Below are 19381 nucleotides of genomic sequence, written 5' to 3'. Positions count from 1 at the left end.
ATAACCCAGGAGCTGTTTGCCACCATCTGGGAGAAAATCGAAGGGCAAAGTCGCTAAAGTTTAAGTAAGCAGCCAATGTATACAAGCACCTGTAAGTGATTAATAGAGATGTCGTGAACATAAAATTTTCCGTTCGCGAACAGCGAACACAAATTTTCGCAAATGTTCGCAAACGGGCGAACCGGGCGAACCGCCATTGACTTCAATGGTCAGGCGAATTTTAAAACCCACAGGGACTCTTTGTGGCCACAATAGTGATGGAAAAGTTGTTTCAAGGGGACTAACACCTGGACTGTGGCATGCCGGAGGGGGATCCATGGCAAAACTCCCATGGAAAATTACATAGTTGATGCAGAGTTGGATTTTAATCCATAAAGGGCATAAATCACCTAACAATCCAATATTTTTTTTTTTAACAACGTGGTTTAAAACATCCAGTGTGTGTATACGATCAGGTATGATGTTGTATCGATCAGGTAGTGTAAGGGTTACGCCCGCTTCACAGACATTGACAGACCAAACTCCCCTTTTAATGCACCGCAAACAGTCCATTTGCCCAACCGCAAACTTCCCATTTGCACAAGGTTGGATACCAAGCTAGCCATGTCCCGTTGATGTCATTGAAGGTTTCTTCCTCCACCCAGCCACGTACAACACCAAGGGTCCCCGAAAGGTGAATTGAATAGATTTTTCGGGGAGATGGTTAAAAAAGGCTGGCTCCCTCCCCTTTGTTTGAATCCACGGTCACTGCGTCTGCGCCGTGCAATTTACTGTCCCACCCGATATGAGTGGTATTTCCTGTAGTTCTCTCTTCTCATCAGTTTAATCCCTGTTACGTCCCCAATCTGGGGTCCATTTATTAAATAGATTTTTCGAACAGGGAGATGGTTAAAAAATTGCTGGCTCCCTCCCCTTTGTTTGAATCCACGCCACGGTCACTGCGTCTGCGCCGTGCAGTTTGCTGTCACACCCGATATGAGTGCTATTTTCTGTAGTACTATTTTCATCAGTTTAATCCCTGCTACGTCCCATATCAGGGTGGGATTGCCTTTTGTGAAAAAAAAATTTGGCCGGGTATCTTCGACTGCCTTCACAGTGACAGAGCAAACTCTGATACACCAAACTGAATTGATTTTAGGAACCGGGAGATGGAAAAAGCAGCTTGGTCGGTCCTCTTAATCCCAAGTTGGGGCACTGTGCGCGCACGGAGCAATGTGCTGTGACACTCGTCCTATTCCTATTAGTTTAATCCCTGTTACGTCCCCTATTCGGGGACGTGTGTCGACTTGATTAACCATTGTCGAATTAACGAACCATTACGACATCCTGGAATAATTTAGTTCTGAGCTTTGTACTTGATTTGTATTGGAATTGTTGGGGATTTTTTAAATTGTCTGCATTATTTCTAATAAACTATTAAGAGACTTTATTATGATTTATTTTATTTTATGTATTAACCCACCCATACAACTTAAAAAAAGATAAATAAAAATATTTAAGTTTTTTCTATGAAAAAACATCCAGCCGTCCCGATCACTTTTGGTCTGATCATAATGAAGCAACGGCCTTATCATCTGGGGTGTGGCAACATTGCCAACACACTCATAGAGGTGATGATCTCTTCATTGTGATACGCAAGCCCCTTCACCACAGCAAGGTAACGATCACGAAAGGGGAATTGACACTTGTATGTGCCTTTTTTTGTTTTGTTTTTGCAGCCACAGTGCAGCACCAGAGGCCAGAAAAATTAGGCATGTACACATGCCTGAAAAACAATGGTATTGTTGCAGCCACTGTTGTAGCAGCGGCCGGAAAAATTGATGTTTTCAAGGCAGAAAGGTGACTAAAACATTGCGGCTTGAACCCTAGTTGATGGCGGAGAATTCACGAAAGTCATCCGGTATGCAGACTTTAAAAACAGCAGCGTGGGGACCATTTTGAGGCCAAGGCATGTCAGGCGTTTTGTTAGTTAAACGTATCCCCTACTGTCAGTCCCTTCGGGATCCATGCCTCATTCATCTTAATGAAGGTGAGGTAATCAACACTTTTTTGACCGAGGCGACTTCTTTTGTCAGTGACAATGCCTCCTGCTGCACTGAAGGTCCTTTCTGACAGGACACTTGAAGCGGGGCAGGCCAGAAGTTCTATCGCAAACTGGGATAGCTCAGGCCACAGGTCAAGCCTGCACACCCAGTAGTCAAGGGGTTCATCACTCCTCAGAGTGTTGATATCTGCAGTTAAGGCGAGGTAGTCTGCCACCTGTCGGTCGAGTCGTTCTCTAAGGCTGGATCCCGAAGGGCTGTGGCTATGTGTAGGACTGAAAAAGCTCTGCATGTTCTCCATCAACAACACATCTGTAAAGCATCCTGTCCTTGCCACGGTGGTCGTGGTAGGAGGAGGATTATTTTGACCTCTTCCCCAGTTAGATTCCCGTTGTGCTGTGACATCCCCCTTATAAGCTGTGTAAAGCATATTTTTTAGTTTGGTTTTAAACTGCTGCATCCTTTCTGACTTCCGGTAATTTGGTAACATTTCCGCCACTTTCTGCTTATACCGGGGGTCTAGTAGCGTGGCCACCCAGTACACGTCGTTCTCCTTCATCCTTTTGGAGAACTAAGAGTTCCGTCAAGCGGGCTAAGAGTTCCGTCAAGCCAGCTGTCAGACGCCAGGCAAGGGGGTGACTCTGTGACATTAGCTTCTTACGCTCAAACATTTCCTTAACAGACACCTGACTGTGGGCAGATGAGATGGAACTGCTCAAGGTGAGAGGCGGAGTGGCGGGTGGTTGAGAGGGGGCAAGGAGGACAGCAGTGGTTGATGTGGCTGAAGATGCTGGACCAGGAGGAGGATGGTGGATTTGAGCTTGTGTGCTGCTTCTACTCGTCATCATGTGTTGATCCCATAGGCGTTTGTGATGTGCCATCATGTGCCTTTGCAAAGCAGTTGTACCTAGGTGGGTGTTGGATTTCCCATGACTCAGTTTCTTTTGGCACAGGTTGCAAATGGCATCGCTGTTGTCAGAGGCAGACACACAAAAAAAAAGCCACACTGCTGAGCTTTACAATGACGGCATTCTGGTGGTGGCAACAGCATGCGTTGATTGGCATGCTGGCTGGCTGACCCCGGGTGCCGATACATGCTGTCTGACTGTGCCACTAGCTCCTTGCGACGACCTCCCCCTGCTTCCAACTCGTCTCCTCCTTCTCTCTGTCTCCCCTTCTGAACTTTCCCCCTCTTCTTCTTCTCTGCGTTAGGCGGTCTGGAGGCGGTTAAACAGGTCCGGGATCAGAGGAAGCCGATAAGGGTCACGAATTGTGATACTGTTCAGCTCCCTGAAATCCAGACATGGTCTTAAAGAACCATCTTTTTTCTTAACAAAGAAAAAAACAGCGGCAACAGGTGACTTCGAGGGTCGTATGTGTCCCTTTCTCAGGCTCTCAAAGATATAAGCACGCATAGCGACCCTTTCAGGTTGGGAGAGATTGTATAAACAAGATTTAGGCAGCTTGGCGCCTGGGATGAGATTAATAGGGCAATCGTACTCCCTGTGAGGGGACAACTCCTGAACATCACTCTCAGTAAACACATCCGAAAATTCAGAGAGAAAAGATGGTACAGTCTTAGTAGAAACCTCTGAAACAGATGTCGTGAGGCAATTCTCTCTGCAAAAGTCACTCCAACCATTTATTTCCCTTGCTTGCCAATCAATGGTGGGGTTATGTTTAGTGAGCCAGGGTAGCCCCAACACTAGAGGAGTAGGCAACCCGCATAGGACGAAACATGACACATCCGCAACATGAGTATCACTCACAATCAAACGGATATTGTGAACTATGCCCTTTAACGATTTCTGAGAAAGTGGAGCGGAATCAATAGTAAAAACAGGTATATCCTTTCCCAAAGTGCATACCTGGCATGGGAAATTTGTTTTACACTAAGTCTTACCTCTAACTGCGCCCAATGCCTATATTTACACCTACACAGTATAATGTATATTACACTGCACTGCATATATAGTTCTGTATATTACACTGCACCCCATGTATAGTCCTGTATATTACACTGCGCCCCATGTATAGTCCAGTATATTGCACTGCACCGCATGTATAGTCCTGTATATTACACTACACCCCTTGTATAGTCCTGTATATTACACTACACCCCTTGTATAGTCCTGTATATTACATTGCGCCCCATGTATAGTCCTTTATATTACACTGCGGCCCATGTATAGTCCTTTATATTACACTGCACCCCTTGTATAGTCCTGTATATTACACTGCACCCCATGTATATTACACTGCTCCCCATGTATAGTCCTGTATATTATACTGCTCCCTTGTATAGTCCTGTATATTATACTGCACCCCATGTATAGTACTGTGCATTACACTGCACCCTTTGTATAGTCCTTTATATTACACTGCGCCCCATGTATAGTCCTGTATATTACACTGCACCCCATGTATAGTCCTGCATATTATACCTCACCCCATGCAGAGTCCTGTATATTACACTGTACTGCATGTATAGTTCTGTATATTACACTGCACCCCATGTATAGTCCTGTATATTATACTGCACCCCTTGTATAGTCCTGTATATTATACTGCACCCCTGTATATTACACTACACCCCTTGTATAGTCCTATATATTACACTACACCCCTTGTATAGTCCTGTATATTACACTGCGCCCCATGTATAGTCCAGTATATTGCACTGCACCGCATGTATAGTCCTGTATATTACACTACACCCCTTGTATAGTCCTGTATATTACACTACACCCCTTGTATAGTCCTGTATATTACATTGCGCCCCATGTATAGTCCTTTATATTACACTGCGGCCCATGTATAGTCCTTTATATTACACTGCACCCCTTGTATAGTCCTGTATATTACACTGCACCCCATGTATATTACACTGCTCCCCATGTATAGTCCTGTATATTATACTGCTCCCTTGTATAGTCCTGTATATTATACTGCACCCCATGTATAGTACTGTGCATTACACTGCACCCTTTTTATAGTCCTTTATATTACACTGCGCCCCATGTATAGTCCTGTATATTACACTGCACCCCATGTATAGTCCTGCATATTATACCTCACCCCATGCAGAGTCCTGTATATTACACTGTACTGCATGTATAGTTCTGTATATTACACTGCACCCCATGTATAGTCCTGTATATTATACTGCACCCCTTGTATAGTCCTGTATATTATACTGCACCCCTGTATATTACACTACACCCCTTGTATAGTCCTATATATTACACTACACCCCTTGTATAGTCCTGTATATTACACTGCACCCCATGTATATTACACTGCTCCCCATGTATAGTCCTGTATATTATACTGCACCCCTTGTATAGTCCTGTATATTATACTGCACCCCTGTATATTACACTACACCCCTTGTATAGTCCTATATATTACACTACACCCCTTGTATAGTCCTGTATATTATACTGCACCCCATGCATAGTCCTGTATATTACACTGCACTGCATGTATAGTCCTGTATATTATACTGCTCCCTTGTATAGTCCTATATATTATACTGCACCCCTTGTATAGTCCTGTATATTTTACTGCACCCCATGTATTGTCCTGTGCATTACACTGCACACTTTGTATATTCCTTTATATTATACTGCGCCCCATGTATAGTCCTGTATATTACACTGCACCCCATGTATTGTCCTGTATATTACACTGTACCCCATGTATAGTCCTGTATATTATACTGCACCCCATGCATAGTTCTGTATATTACACTGCACCCCATGTATAGTCCTGTATATTATACTGCACCCCTTGTATAGTCCTGTATATTATACTGCACCCCTCTATATTACACTACACCCCTTGAATAGTCCTGTATATTACACTACACCCCTTGTATAGTCCTGTATATTATACTGCACCCCATGCATAGTCCTGTATATTACACTGCACTGCATGTATAGTCCTTTATATTATACTGCTCCCCTTGATTAGTCCTGTATATTATACTGCACCCCTTGTATAGTCCTGTATATTACACTGCACCCCATGTATAGTTCTGTATATTAAACTGCACCCCATGTATAGTCCTGTATATTACACTGCTCCCCTTGATAAGTCCCGTATATTATACTGCACCCCTTGTATAGTCCTGTATATTATACTGAACCCCATGTATAGTCTTGTATATTGCACTGCAATCCATGAATACTCCTGTTTATTATATTGCACCTCATTTACAGTCCTGTATATTACACTGTTCCCATGTATAGTCCTGTATATTTCACTGTACCCCATGCATAGTTCTGTATATTACACTACACCCATGTCCAGTCCTCTATATTACACTGCACCTCATGTATAGTCCAGTATATTACATTGCACCCCATGTATAGTCCTGCATATTACACTTCAACCATGTTCAGTCCTGTATATTACACTGCAACTCATGTATAGTCCTGTATATTACACTGCCCCATGTATAGTCCTGTATATTACACTGCACCCCATTTAAAGTCCTGTATATTATACTGCACCCCATGTATAGTCCTATATATTACACTGCGGCCCATGTATAGTCCTGCATATTACACTGCCCCCATGTATAGTCCTGTATATTACATTGCACCCTATGTATAGTTCTGTATGTTATACTGAACCCCATGTATAGTCTTGTATATTGCACTGCAATCCATGTATACTCATGTATATTACACTGAACTTCAATTATAGTCCTGCATATTGCACTACACCCATGTATAGTCCTGTATATTACACTGCACCCCATTTAAGTTCTGTATATTATACTGCACCCATGTCACATCCTGTATATTACACTGCACTTCATGTATAGTCCTATATATTACACTGCACCCGATGTATAGTTCTGAATATTACACTGCACCTCATGTATAGTCCAGTATATTACACTGCACCCAAGTATAGTCCAGTATATTACACCTCATGTATATTCCATATTATACTGCACCCGATGTATAGTCCTGTACATTATACTGCCCCCCATGTATAGTCCTGTATATTACACTGCCCCCCCATGTATAGTCCTGTATATTATACTGACCCCATGTATAGTCCTGAATACTATACTGCACCCCTTGTATAGTCCTGTTCAAGTCCCATTCAAGTCAATGGGTCCGTGAAAGAACACGGATGCACACAAGATTGGCATCCGTGTCCGTGATCCGTGGCCGTAGGTTACGTTCATATAGACGGATCTGAAGATCCGTCTGCATAAAAGCTTTTTCAGAGCTGCACACTGGCCACCAATGTTATTAATGCAATAGAGGGAGGGAGGGGGGCCCGGGGGAGGCCGCACACTGTGCCACCAACGTATTAATACAATAGAGCGAGGAAGGGTGGGGCCGGGGGGGGGCGCACACTGTGCCACCAACGTATTAATACAATAGAGGGGGGAAGGAGAGGCCGAGGGGGCGCACACTGTGCCACCATCATATTAATACAATAGAGAGAGGAATTGGGGGGCCGGGGGAGGCCGCACACTGGCCACCAATGTTATTATTACAATAGAGGGAGGGACCTGAGGGGTTAATTGTACGAATCACAGCCCCCTGTAAGAGATCGGGTGCTGCCAGGCAGCAGGGGGCAGTCATGTACACAGTTTGTACTATATTCTAACTAGAAGCGTCCCCATCACTATTGGAACTCCTCTGTCTTAGAATATACTGTCGGATATGAGTTTTCACAATGTAACTCATATCCGACAGTATATTCTAACATAGAGGCGTTCCCATGGTGATGGGGACGCTTCAAGTTAAAATATACCATCGGATTAGAGAAAACTCAGATCCGATGGTATAAAAGGGACTCCTGACTTTACATTGAAAGTCAATGGGGACGGATCCGTTTGCAATTGCACCATATTGTGTCAACGTCAAACGTATCCGTCCCCATTGACTTGCATTGTAATTCAGGACGGATCTGTTTGGCTCCGCACGGTCAGGCATGTCCGTGGATCCTCCAAAAATCAAGGAAGACCCACGGACGAAAAAACGGTCACGAATAACGGACCAACGGAACCCCCAGTGAAAAAATACTGTAGTGTGCATGAGGCCTAATCCTGTATATTATACTGAACCCCATGTATAGTTTTGTATATTGCACTGCAATCAATGTATACTCATGTATATTATACTGCCAGCGGCGATCATTTTCTGGCAGGCTGTAGATGTGATTTTTTTTAACCCCAAAAAGGTATATTAGACGCTGTTTTGATAACAGCGTCTAATATACCTGCTACATGGTCCTCTGGTGGTCCCTTTTACTTGGATCGACCACCAGAGGACACAGGCAGCTCTGTAAGTAGCACCAAACACCACTACACTACACCCCCCCTGTCACTTATTAACCCCTTATTAACCCATATAGATTCCCTGATCACCCCCCTGTCATTGATCACCCCCCTGTAAGGCTCCATTCAGACGCCCGAGTCTGAATTCACATTTGGCCGGCCGCAAGCATGGCTTTCCTGCCCAAAACAGTTCCACAGATTTAGGCTGTGCGGCCGGTCTGTCTTCTCCTTCAAAGTTAGTATGGGCCATAATCCTGGGGAAAGAGGCTAGCAAACAGGCCCCTCCAAAACCCAGTGGCGAGGTTGGTTTCGCCACAGGGGGTTTAAGCTAGGGGAGCTGAGGTGGTTAAAGGACCTGCTGAGATAATTTCAGTAATCGTCTTGTTAACTCAGGTGAGAATGTTACGAGCACAAGGCTGGAGATCATTATGTCAGGCTGATTGGGTTAAAATGGCAGACTTGACCTGGTAAAAGGAGGGTGATGCTTGAAATGATTGTTCTTCCATTGTTAACCATGGTGACCTGTAAAGAAACGCGTGCAGCCATCATTGCGTTGCATAAAAAAAGCTTCACAGGCAAGGATATTGTGGCTACTAAGATTGCACCTCAATCAACAATTTATAGGATCATCAAGAACTTCAAGGAAAGAGGTTCAATTCTTGTTAAGAAGGCTTCAGGGCGTCCAAGAAAGTCCAGCAAGAGCCAGGATCGTCTCCTAATGAGGATTCAGCTGCGGGATCCGAGTGCCACCAGTGCAGAGCTTGCTCAGGAATGGCAGCAGGCAGGTGTGAGCGCATCTGCACGCACAGTGAGGCGAATACTTTTGGAAGATGGCCTAGTGTCAAGAAGGGCAGCAAAGAAGCCACTTCTCTCCAAAAAAAACCATCAGGGAAAGATTGATCTTCTGCAGAAAATATGGTGAATGGACTTCTGAGGACTGGGGCAAATTCATATTCTCCGATGAAGCCTCTTTCCGATTGTTTGGGGCATCAGGAAAAAGGCTTGTCCAGAGAAGAAAAGGTGAGCGCTACCATCAGTCCTTTGTCATGCCAACAGTAAAGCATCCTGAGACCATTCATGTGTGGGGTTGCTTCTCATCCAAGGGAGTGGGCTCACTCACAATTTTGCCCAAAAACATAGCCATGAATAAAGAACAGCAACAGCAACTTCTTCCAACAATCCAACAACAGTTTGGTGAAGAACAATGTATTTTCCAGCACGATGGAGCACTGTGCCATAAGGCAAAAGTGATAACTAAGTGGCTCGGGGACCAAAACGTTGACATTTTGGGTCCATGGCCTGGAAACTCCCCAGATCTTAATCCCATTGAGAACTTGTGGTCAATCCTCAAGAGGCGGGTGGACAAACAAAAACCCACTAATTCTGACAAACTCCAAGAATTGATTATGAAAGAATGGGTTGCTATCAGTCAGGAATTGTCACAGAAGTTGATTGAGAGCATGCCCAGTCGAATTGCAGAGGTCCTGAAAAAGAAGGGCCAACACTGCAAATACTGACTCTTTGCATAAATGTCATGTAATTGTCGATAAAAGCCTTTGAAACTGATGAAGTGCGTGTAATTATATTTCACTACATCACAGAAACAACTGAAACAAAGATCTAAAAGCAGTTTAGCAGCAAACTTTGTGAAAACTAATATTTGTGTCATTCTCAAAACTTTTGGCCACGACTGTAGATATGGATCTAAAGTACTTTCTCTCCAGAATAAAGCAACAGATTGCTGAGTGAAAGGCACCATTACAAGCTTAGCTAGTCCTGAAAGGCATTGTGCCTAGTTTAACAGTACATTTCCTAGTGGCAGACTAAAGGGACGAAAAAGACCCCCAGGCTATAGTGGTAATAAAATAATAATATATTTAATCAACCACCAATCCCAGCCACCATGCCATCAGGCCAGGCTTTGTTTGGCTGCAGAGTTGACTCCATACACTCCATGTGACTACTGCATCCATTCACGGGCCTCAGTTGTCGCGCTGTATTCCTTTGATGTTTAGATTTTTATTGCTAACTGTCTTTGGTGATAACTGCATACCTGTAAATATGCTGAGGAGGAGACCACTGTGAAGGTACTCTTGACTGCAGCATCATTTACAGAAAAAAAATGTGGAGTTTTACCAACATCACCAATAAGGCTGCTAGAATTCTGGTTTGTATTCCCATTGCATATAAATGAACTAATAAATGTGCAGATGGAATATATCGAAGGATTCTTGATTTTGATTATATTATAGAAAGGAAGGCACTCTTGTATCTGGTCAAATAAAAAACATTCATTTATTCAGATTAAAAAGTGATATTTAAGCATAAAAAAATATATAAAAACTGTAAAAAAGGTGTATCTGTCTCTATCCTTATTTCTGGCCTGTAAACAATCTATAGGATAGGGATATAAACAGAATACATTACTATTACATATCCAAAAATGAAGTTTTCTGCTGAGTACATGAAATAATTGCTGAATACATAGGGTAAAAAATATATGTGAATGTATTATTCGTAGGTCAAGGGGTCCCGCTGATTATACAGATTTAGCCGCACTAGCGTTTACAGTGCGGCTACTGCGTGATTGCAGAGCAATATCCTGGTTCATTAGATACGAAGCAAGTAAAAAGAATAGTAAGAAAATTCAGGGTGCAATTTGGGTTTGTAACCAGCAGATGGCGCATGGAACTGCAGTTTCATATGGTAGTATTTGTATGTAATGAATGAATGGCCCCTGTGACTTCCCCATCTGAAGCTATCCGTAGTTGATCAACATAAAAATGAAAAATATAAAAATATAAAATGAGTCATAAAAAAATTACAGAAAAATAAATAAAAATAGGAAATAGTAAAAATATACCGTTATTCAGTGGCAATAAATAAAATATCTAAGAGCTATCCCTCGCCCCCCCCCCCCCCCTTCCCCCATTTTCAGGATGGCAGGAGCGGTTAGCAGAGTGTCAGCATACAGCTGACACTCTGCTTGAAATGGCAGACATCGGTGGTGGCACTAATGTCAGCCGTTTACCCCTTCCATGCCGCGGTCCATAGACTCATCTTCCAAGTGGCGATATTATATGTTTTGTGTAGACTGGTATAACTAGTAGCGATATATGTTATGTGCAGACTAATATAACTAGTGGTTATATTACAGTACTGTATATGTTATGTCACTGCCCCCTCCTCCATCAACGAGCAAGGAGGAGATTCGGAGGACGCAGGCGGTGCTGGGCTCCTTCACAGGGGGTGTGGCTGGGCTCCAAGAAGGTTAGTACAGCCCCTTGGACTCCTTACCAGGCTCATTTACATATCTATAAAATCATTTTTTAACCACCTCCGGACCGCCTAACGCAGATGTGCGGTCCGGAGGTGGCAGCCCTGCGCTCAACGACGCATATACGCGTCATCTCGCGAGGGCCGGGATTTCCTGTGAACGCGCGCACACAGGCGCGCGCGCTCACAGGAACGGAAGGTAAGCGAGTGGATCTCCAGCCTGCCAGCGGCGATCGCTCGCTGGCAGGCTGGAGATCCGAATTTTTTAACCCCTAACAGGTATATTAGACGCTGTTTTCATAACAGCGTCTAATATACCTCCTACCTGGTCCTCTGGTGGTCCCTTTTGTTAGGATCGACCACCAGAGGACTCAGGTAGGTCAGTACAGTCGCACCAAACACCACACTACACTACACTACACTACACCCCCCCCCCCCCCCGGTCACTTATTAACCCCTTATAAACCCCTGATCACCCATGATCACCCCATATAAACTCCCTGATCACCCCCCTGTCATTGATCACCGCCCTGTCATTGATCACCCCCCTGTCAGGCTCCATTCAGACGTCCGTATGATTTTTACGGATCCACGGATACATGGATCGGATCCGCAAAAAGCATACGGACGTCTGAATGGAGCCTTACAGGGGGGTGATCAATGACAGGCGGGTGATCACCCATATACACTCCCTGATCACCCCCTGTCATTGATCACCCCCCTGTCATTGATCACTCCCCTGTGAGGCTCCATTCAGACGTCCGCATGATTTTTACGGATACATGGATACATGGATCGGATCCGCAAAACACATGCGGATGTCTGAATGGAGCCTTACAGGGGGTGATCAATGACAGGCGGGTGATCACCCATATACACTCCCTGATCACCCTCCTGTCATTGATAACCCCCCTGTAAGGCTCCATTCAGACGCCCGCATGCGTTTTGTGGATCCGATCCATGTATCCATGGATCCGTAAAAAATCATGCGGATGTCTGAATGGAGCCTTACAGGGGGGGTGATCAGTGACAGGGGGGTGATCACCCTGATTACCCTGATCACCCCCTGTCATTGATACCCCCCCTGTAAGGCTCCATTCAGACGTCCGCATGCGTTTTGTGGATCCGATCCATGGATCCATGGATCCGAAAAAAATCATGCGGATGTCTGAATGGAGCCTTACAGGGGGGGTGATCAGTGACAGGGGGGTGATCACCCTGATTACCCTGATCACCCCCTGTCATTGATAACCCCCCTGTAAGGCTCCATTCAGACGTCCGCATGCGTTCTGTGGATCCGATCCATGTATCCATGGATCCGTAAAAAATCATGCGGATGTCTGAATGGAGCCTTACAGGGGGGGTGATCAGTGACAGGGGGGTGATCACCCTGATTACCCTGATCACCCCCTGTCATTGATAACCCCCCTGTAAGGCTCCATTCAGACGTCCGCATGCGTTCTGTGGATCCGATCCATGTATCCATGGATCCGTAAAAAATCATGCGGATGTCTGAATGGAGCCTTACAGGGGGGGTGATCAGTGACAGGGGGGTGATCACCCTGATTACCCTGATAACCCCCCTGTAAGGCTCCATTCAGACGTCCGCATGCGTTTTGTGGATCCGATCCATGGATCCATGGATCCGTAAAAAATCATGCGGATGTCTGAATGGAGCCTTACAGGGGGGGTGATCAATGACAGGGGGGTGATCAGGGAGTCTATATGGGTGATTACCCCCCTGTCATTGATCACCCCCCTGTCATTGATCACCCCCCTGTCATTGTTCACCCCCCCCCTGTAAGGCTCCATTCAGACATTTTTTTTGGCACAAGTTAGCGGAAATTTTTTGTTTGTTTTTGTTTTTGTTTTTTCTTACTAAGTCTCATATTCCACTAACTTGTGTCAAAAAATAAAATCTCACATGGACGCACCATACCCCTCACGGAATCCAAATGCGTAAACATTTTTAGACATTTATATTCCAGACTTCTTCTCACGCTTTAGGGCCCCTAAAAAGCCAGGGCAGTATAAATACCCCACATGTGACCCCATTTCGGAAAGAAGACACCCCAAGGTATTCCGTGAGGGGCATATTGAGTCCATGAAAGATTGAAATTTTTGTCCCATTTTTTTATACAAAGTTGGCATTTGACCAAGATATTTTTCTCACCCAGCATGGGTATATGTAAAATGACACCCCAAAACACATTCCCCAACTTCTCCTGAGTACGGCGATACCAGATGTGTCACACTTTTTTGCTGCCAAGGTGGGCAAAGGGGCACATATTCCAAAGTGCACCTTTTGGATTTCACCGGTCATTTTTTACACATTTTGATTGCAAAGTTCTTCTCACACATTTGGGCCCCTAAATTGCCAGGGCAGTATAACTACCCCACAAGTGACCCCATTTTGGAAAGAAGACACCCCAAGGTATTCCGTGAGGGGCATGGCAAGTTTTTAGAATTTTTTATTTTTTGTCGCAAGTTAGTGGAATATGAGACTTTGTAAGAAAAAATAAAAAAAATAAAATCATCATCATATTCCGCTAACTTGTGACAAAAAATAAAAAGTTCTATGAACTCACTATGCCCATCAGCGAATACCTTAGGGTGTCTACTTTCCGAAATGGGGTCATTTGTGGGGGTTTTCTACTGTTTGGGCATTGTAGAACCTCAGGAATCATGACAGGTGCTCAGAAAGTCAGAGCTGTTTCAAAAAGCGGAAATTCACATTTTTGTACCATAGTTTGTAAATGCTATAACTTTTACCCAAACCATTTTTTTTTTGCCCAAACATATTTTTTTATCAAAGACATGTAGAACAATAAATTTGGCGAAAAATGTATATATGGATGTCGTTTTTTTTGCAAAATTTTCCAGCTGAAAGTGAAAAATGTCATTTTTTTGCAAAAAAATCGTTACATTTTGATTAATAACAAAAAAAGTAAAAATGTCAGCAGCAATAAAATACCACCAAATGAAAGCTCCATTAGTGAGAAGAAAAGGAGGTAAAATTCATTTGGGTGGTAAGTTGCATGACCGAGCGATAAACGGTGAAAGGAGTGTAGTGCTGAAGTGTAAAAAGTGCTCTGGTCATGAAGGGGGTTTCACCTAGCGGGGCTGAAGTGGTTAAACACAATAAAAGCACACAGCCCTATGAGACAAGTATATTGCGGACATGCTAGCGGCGATCTAGCTGTGCATGTCCGCAGCCCTATAGGCTAAAACAAGGTGACAGAATCCCTTTAATATAATGTGCACATATAAATATTGGAATGGCTCAAGTTCAGAGTGTAGCAGGCCAACAGCAATAAGAGATAGGAGGGGTGGAACAGGGGGAGAAACATAGTTGACAGGAGCTCTAGATAAATGAGGGAGGAAAGGAGACATCAGGGGTTCGGTGAGGATGAGTGAGATAAGAGAAGGACGGGAATCTGTGGGGCAGGGGGCAGAGTAGGTGTCAGGGAGTCTATGAACAGATTCACTGAAAAATGACTTGTGGTTTACGTCCCGCTATAGAATACAAATCACTGACTGAGGGAACGTTGTAACAAAATATAGCCAAAATGTATCTTTATTGAAGCTCCCTTAAAATACTAAATGGTAGGAAAAAACTCTACCAAAATTAAAACCCTCATAGTTGATAAACATCTGCCCACAACACATGGAAGGACTGAACCTCAAATAAACCACTGGTCCGCTGTAGCGCTCATGGACCAGTGTGTCCAGTGAATGTAGTGTGGACACGAATCAACCATGGAAGCCACATGTGACTACTAAGCAGGGAGTACGGTATTCAAGGAAAGCACTCAAAGCTAGTATTGTCCCTAGCAGTGCATAATGCCACCCTTAATAGTGGCTGCTCCTATGCTCACTCCCAAGCTATACAGTGGCATGTGTAACAATAGTGCTATTGCATCATATACCCGGCATATTGGCCAGCTTGTATGGTAAGCCAATAGTCCAGAGTACACAGCACCAGTTGATAAACCTCTGCCCACACCTAGCAGATAATTGGTAACAAATGCACGTGTCCACTATTGTATTGCTGGGCACGTGCATACATTTATTGCGGTGTGAGTATGGATCAACTAGAAAATCTAGCTGCCTGTATTGAGCTTGCCCCCCCTAGCTGCTTCATCTGCTAGGTGTGGGCAGAGGTTTATCAATCAGCGTTTTGGTGTCCGTCTGATGAAACTGAGCCAAACTGATCCGTCCTGACACACAATGTAAGTCAATGGGGACGGATCCGTTTTGGCTATGTTAAAGATACAAACGGATCGGTTCTGAACAGATTCATGCGATTGTATTATCTGAACGGATGTGTTTGTGCAGATCCATGACGGATTCGCACCAAATGCGAGTGTGAAAGTAGCCTTATGTACCTAGAATAGAATTCCCATTTAGTGCATTTTGATTGTGCAGCAGCTGTGTGGTTCTGCCGATATACCACTGCTCTATAGAGGGACAAACGTTATTTGAACAACTAATTTCAACTGGTGTGATATACCAGTTTCCCCCCCCCCCCAAAAAAAAACTGATTGAGGTGGCGGTGTTATATACCTAGAATATAATTCCCATATAGTGCATTTTCATTGTGCAGCAGCTGTGTGGTTCTGCCGATATACCACTGCTCTATAGAGGGACAAACGCTATTTAACCAACTAATTTCAACTGGTGTGATATACCAGTTTCCCCCCCCAAAAAAAACTGATTGAGGTGGCGGTGTTATATACCTAGAATATAATCCCCATATAGTGCATTTTCAATGTGCAGCAGCTGTGTGTGGTTCTACCGATATACCGCTGCTCTATAGATTATAGGTTTATTTATTAAATATTTATTGGTTGGTTAAACTTGGTAACCCCGAATAAAGCAACACGACCTATTTATTCCAAAATGAAAGGTGTGGTCTTTTATTTATTTTAAGGTATTTGATGTGGTATTCATGTGATCTATGTCCTCCATGTTCCTGGTACGTTTCTCATATGTAGCGGGTGTTCCCTGCAGACTATCAATGTGTGTTACAAGGTGTGTCCTGTGAGAAGAGCTGGTTTGGCTGTTACAAGCACAGTTATTGCCTGCAGGCAGTGTCTCCATCTCAGGAGCCATTTTGGAGTATACAGATGCAGCTGAGCTAAACTTGATGGGTAACTCATTCACTTTATTTAATTAGTTTTGTCGAATGGCATTTGATATCACTGTGCCATGTGTTATCAAAGTTATCTGGGTCGATTTTAGCACAGATGTGAGATCTTACTGCAGAAGTGGAATCACAGCAGCTTTAAAGTCTTATTCACACGTCAGTGTTTTTCATCAATTGGTTTTGACATGACCGACCCCTCATGAAGCCATATTAGCACGGCTTCATGAGGGATCGATCATGTCAAACTCGTTTATTCCGTTTCTATGAGGAGGTAAGTTCTAGACTTGACAGCGGCGAATCAATGGATGACGTATATCTGGACTTCTCCAAAGCATTTGACACTGTACCACATAAAAGGTTAGTATATAAAATGACAAAACACAATGAAAGTCAGTCCTGTGTTCCAATAAAGGCAAATACTTGCGCTGCTGCAGGCTCCGGGATAGTGTGGTAGGTGTTCACACTCAATACAGGTAATAGAAAATTTGGAACCGCGCTGCTTTAGACTAAATTCCCCGGTCACTGATGGATGGCATTGTCCGGCAGGAACGAGACGATCTTAAATGATATTGTTATATGCTTTTTGTTGAACAACTCTTGTGAGTAGATTAAAACGTTTTAAAATCATTTGCTAAAAGGTGCTTCACTATTGTGCCTATTCTCTTGAACCTCATAGAGGCTACTGTCTGTGGAAGACCGGACCTTGTTGGGGTGATAAGGAAAGGGGCTGGAGCCCAATGCCATCCATCAGTGACCGGGGAATTTAGTCTAAAGCAGCGCGGTTCCAAAGTATATAAAATGAGAATGCTCGGACTGGGAGAAAACGTCTGTATGTGGGTAAGTAATTGGCTCAGTGATAGAAAACAGAGGGTGGTTATTAACGGTACACACTCAGATTGGGTCACGGTCACTAGTGGAGTACCTCAGGGGTCAGTATTGGGCCCTATTCTCTTCAACATATTTATTCATGATCTTGTACAGTAAAAATATAAATGTTTGCAGATGACACTAAACTGTGTAATTTAAAAAACACGGAAGAGGACAGTATACTACTACAGAGGGATCTGGATAGATTGGAGGCTTCAGCAGAGAAGTGTCAGATGAGGTTTAACACTGACAAATGTAAGGTTATGCGCATGGGAAGGAAAAATACATGTCGCCAGTACATACTAAATGATAAAACACTGGGTTAGGCCTCATGCACACGACAGTATTTTTTCACGGTCCGCAAAACGGGGTTCCGTTGTTCCATGATCCGTTTTTTCTTCCGTGTGTCTTCCTTGATTTTTGGAGGATCACCAGACCAATAAAGTGAAAAAAAAATCTAAGTCAAGTTTGCCTTGAAAATGATAGGAAAAAAACGGACACAGATGACATCTTGTGTGCCTCCGTGTTTTTTCATGGACCCATTGACTTGAATGGGTCCGCGAACCGTTGTCCATCAAAAAAATAGGACAGGTCATATTTTTTTAATGGACAGGAAACACGGATCATGGACGCGGATGACAAACGGTGCATTTTCCGAGTTTTCAACGGACCCATTGAAAGTCAATGGGTCCGCAGAAAATCACGGAAAACGGAACATGGACACGGATGCACACAACGGTCGTGTGCATGAGGCCTAACACTGACATGGAAAAGGACTTAGCAATTTTAGTGGACAGCAAACTAAGCTGTAGAAACCAGTGTCAGGCAGCTGCTGCCAAGTCCAATAAGATAATGGGTTGCATCAAAAGGGGCATAGATGCCTGTGATGAGAACATAGTCCTACCACTTTACAAATCACTAGTCAGACCACACATGCAGTACTGTGCACAGTTCTTGGCTCCCGTGAACAAGGCAGACATAGCAGAGCTGGAGAGGGTTCATAGGAGGGCAACTTAAGTAATAACTGGAATGGGTGGACTACAGTACCCAGAAAGATTATCAAAATTAGGGTTTTTCACTTTAGAAAAAAGACGACTAAGAAGCAATCTAATAACTATGTATAAATATATCAGGAGTCAATACAGAGAGCTCTCCCATCATCTATTTATTCCCTGGACTGTGACAAGGGGACATCCTCTGTGTCTGGAGAAAAGGTTTGTACACATAGAAAGGGATTCTTTACAGTAAGAGCAGTGAGACTATGGAACTCTTTGCCCGAGGAGGTGGTTATGGTGAATTCACTAAAAGAGTTCAAGAGGAGCCTGGATGTATTTCTGGAGTGTAATAATATTACAGGCTATAGCTACTAGAGAGGGGTCGTTGATCCAGGGAGTTATTCTGATTGCCTGATTGGAGTCAGGAAGGAATTTTTTCCCCCTGAAGTGAGAAAAATTGTCTTTACCTTGCAGAGTTTTTTTTTTTCTTCCTCTGGATCAACTTGCAGGATAACAGGCTGAACTGGATGGACAGATGTCTTTTTTTAAGCTGTTACTATGATTGTGAGCCAAAAGCAGGAGCCTCCACAGACATAAGGTATAAGGCTGAGTTCACACGGGCGAGATTTCCACGCGGGTGCAATGCAGTAGGTGAACGCATTGCACCTGCACTGAATCCTGACCCATTCATTTCAATGGGTCTGTGTACATGAGCGTTGTTTTTCATGCATCACTTCTGCAA

Source organism: Bufo gargarizans, unplaced genomic scaffold (genome assembly GCF_014858855.1).
Source record: "Bufo gargarizans isolate SCDJY-AF-19 unplaced genomic scaffold, ASM1485885v1 fragScaff_scaffold_528_pilon:::fragment_2:::debris, whole genome shotgun sequence".
Taxonomy (NCBI): domain Eukaryota; kingdom Metazoa; phylum Chordata; class Amphibia; order Anura; family Bufonidae; genus Bufo; species Bufo gargarizans.
Note: the sequence above shows the minus strand (reverse complement) of the source record.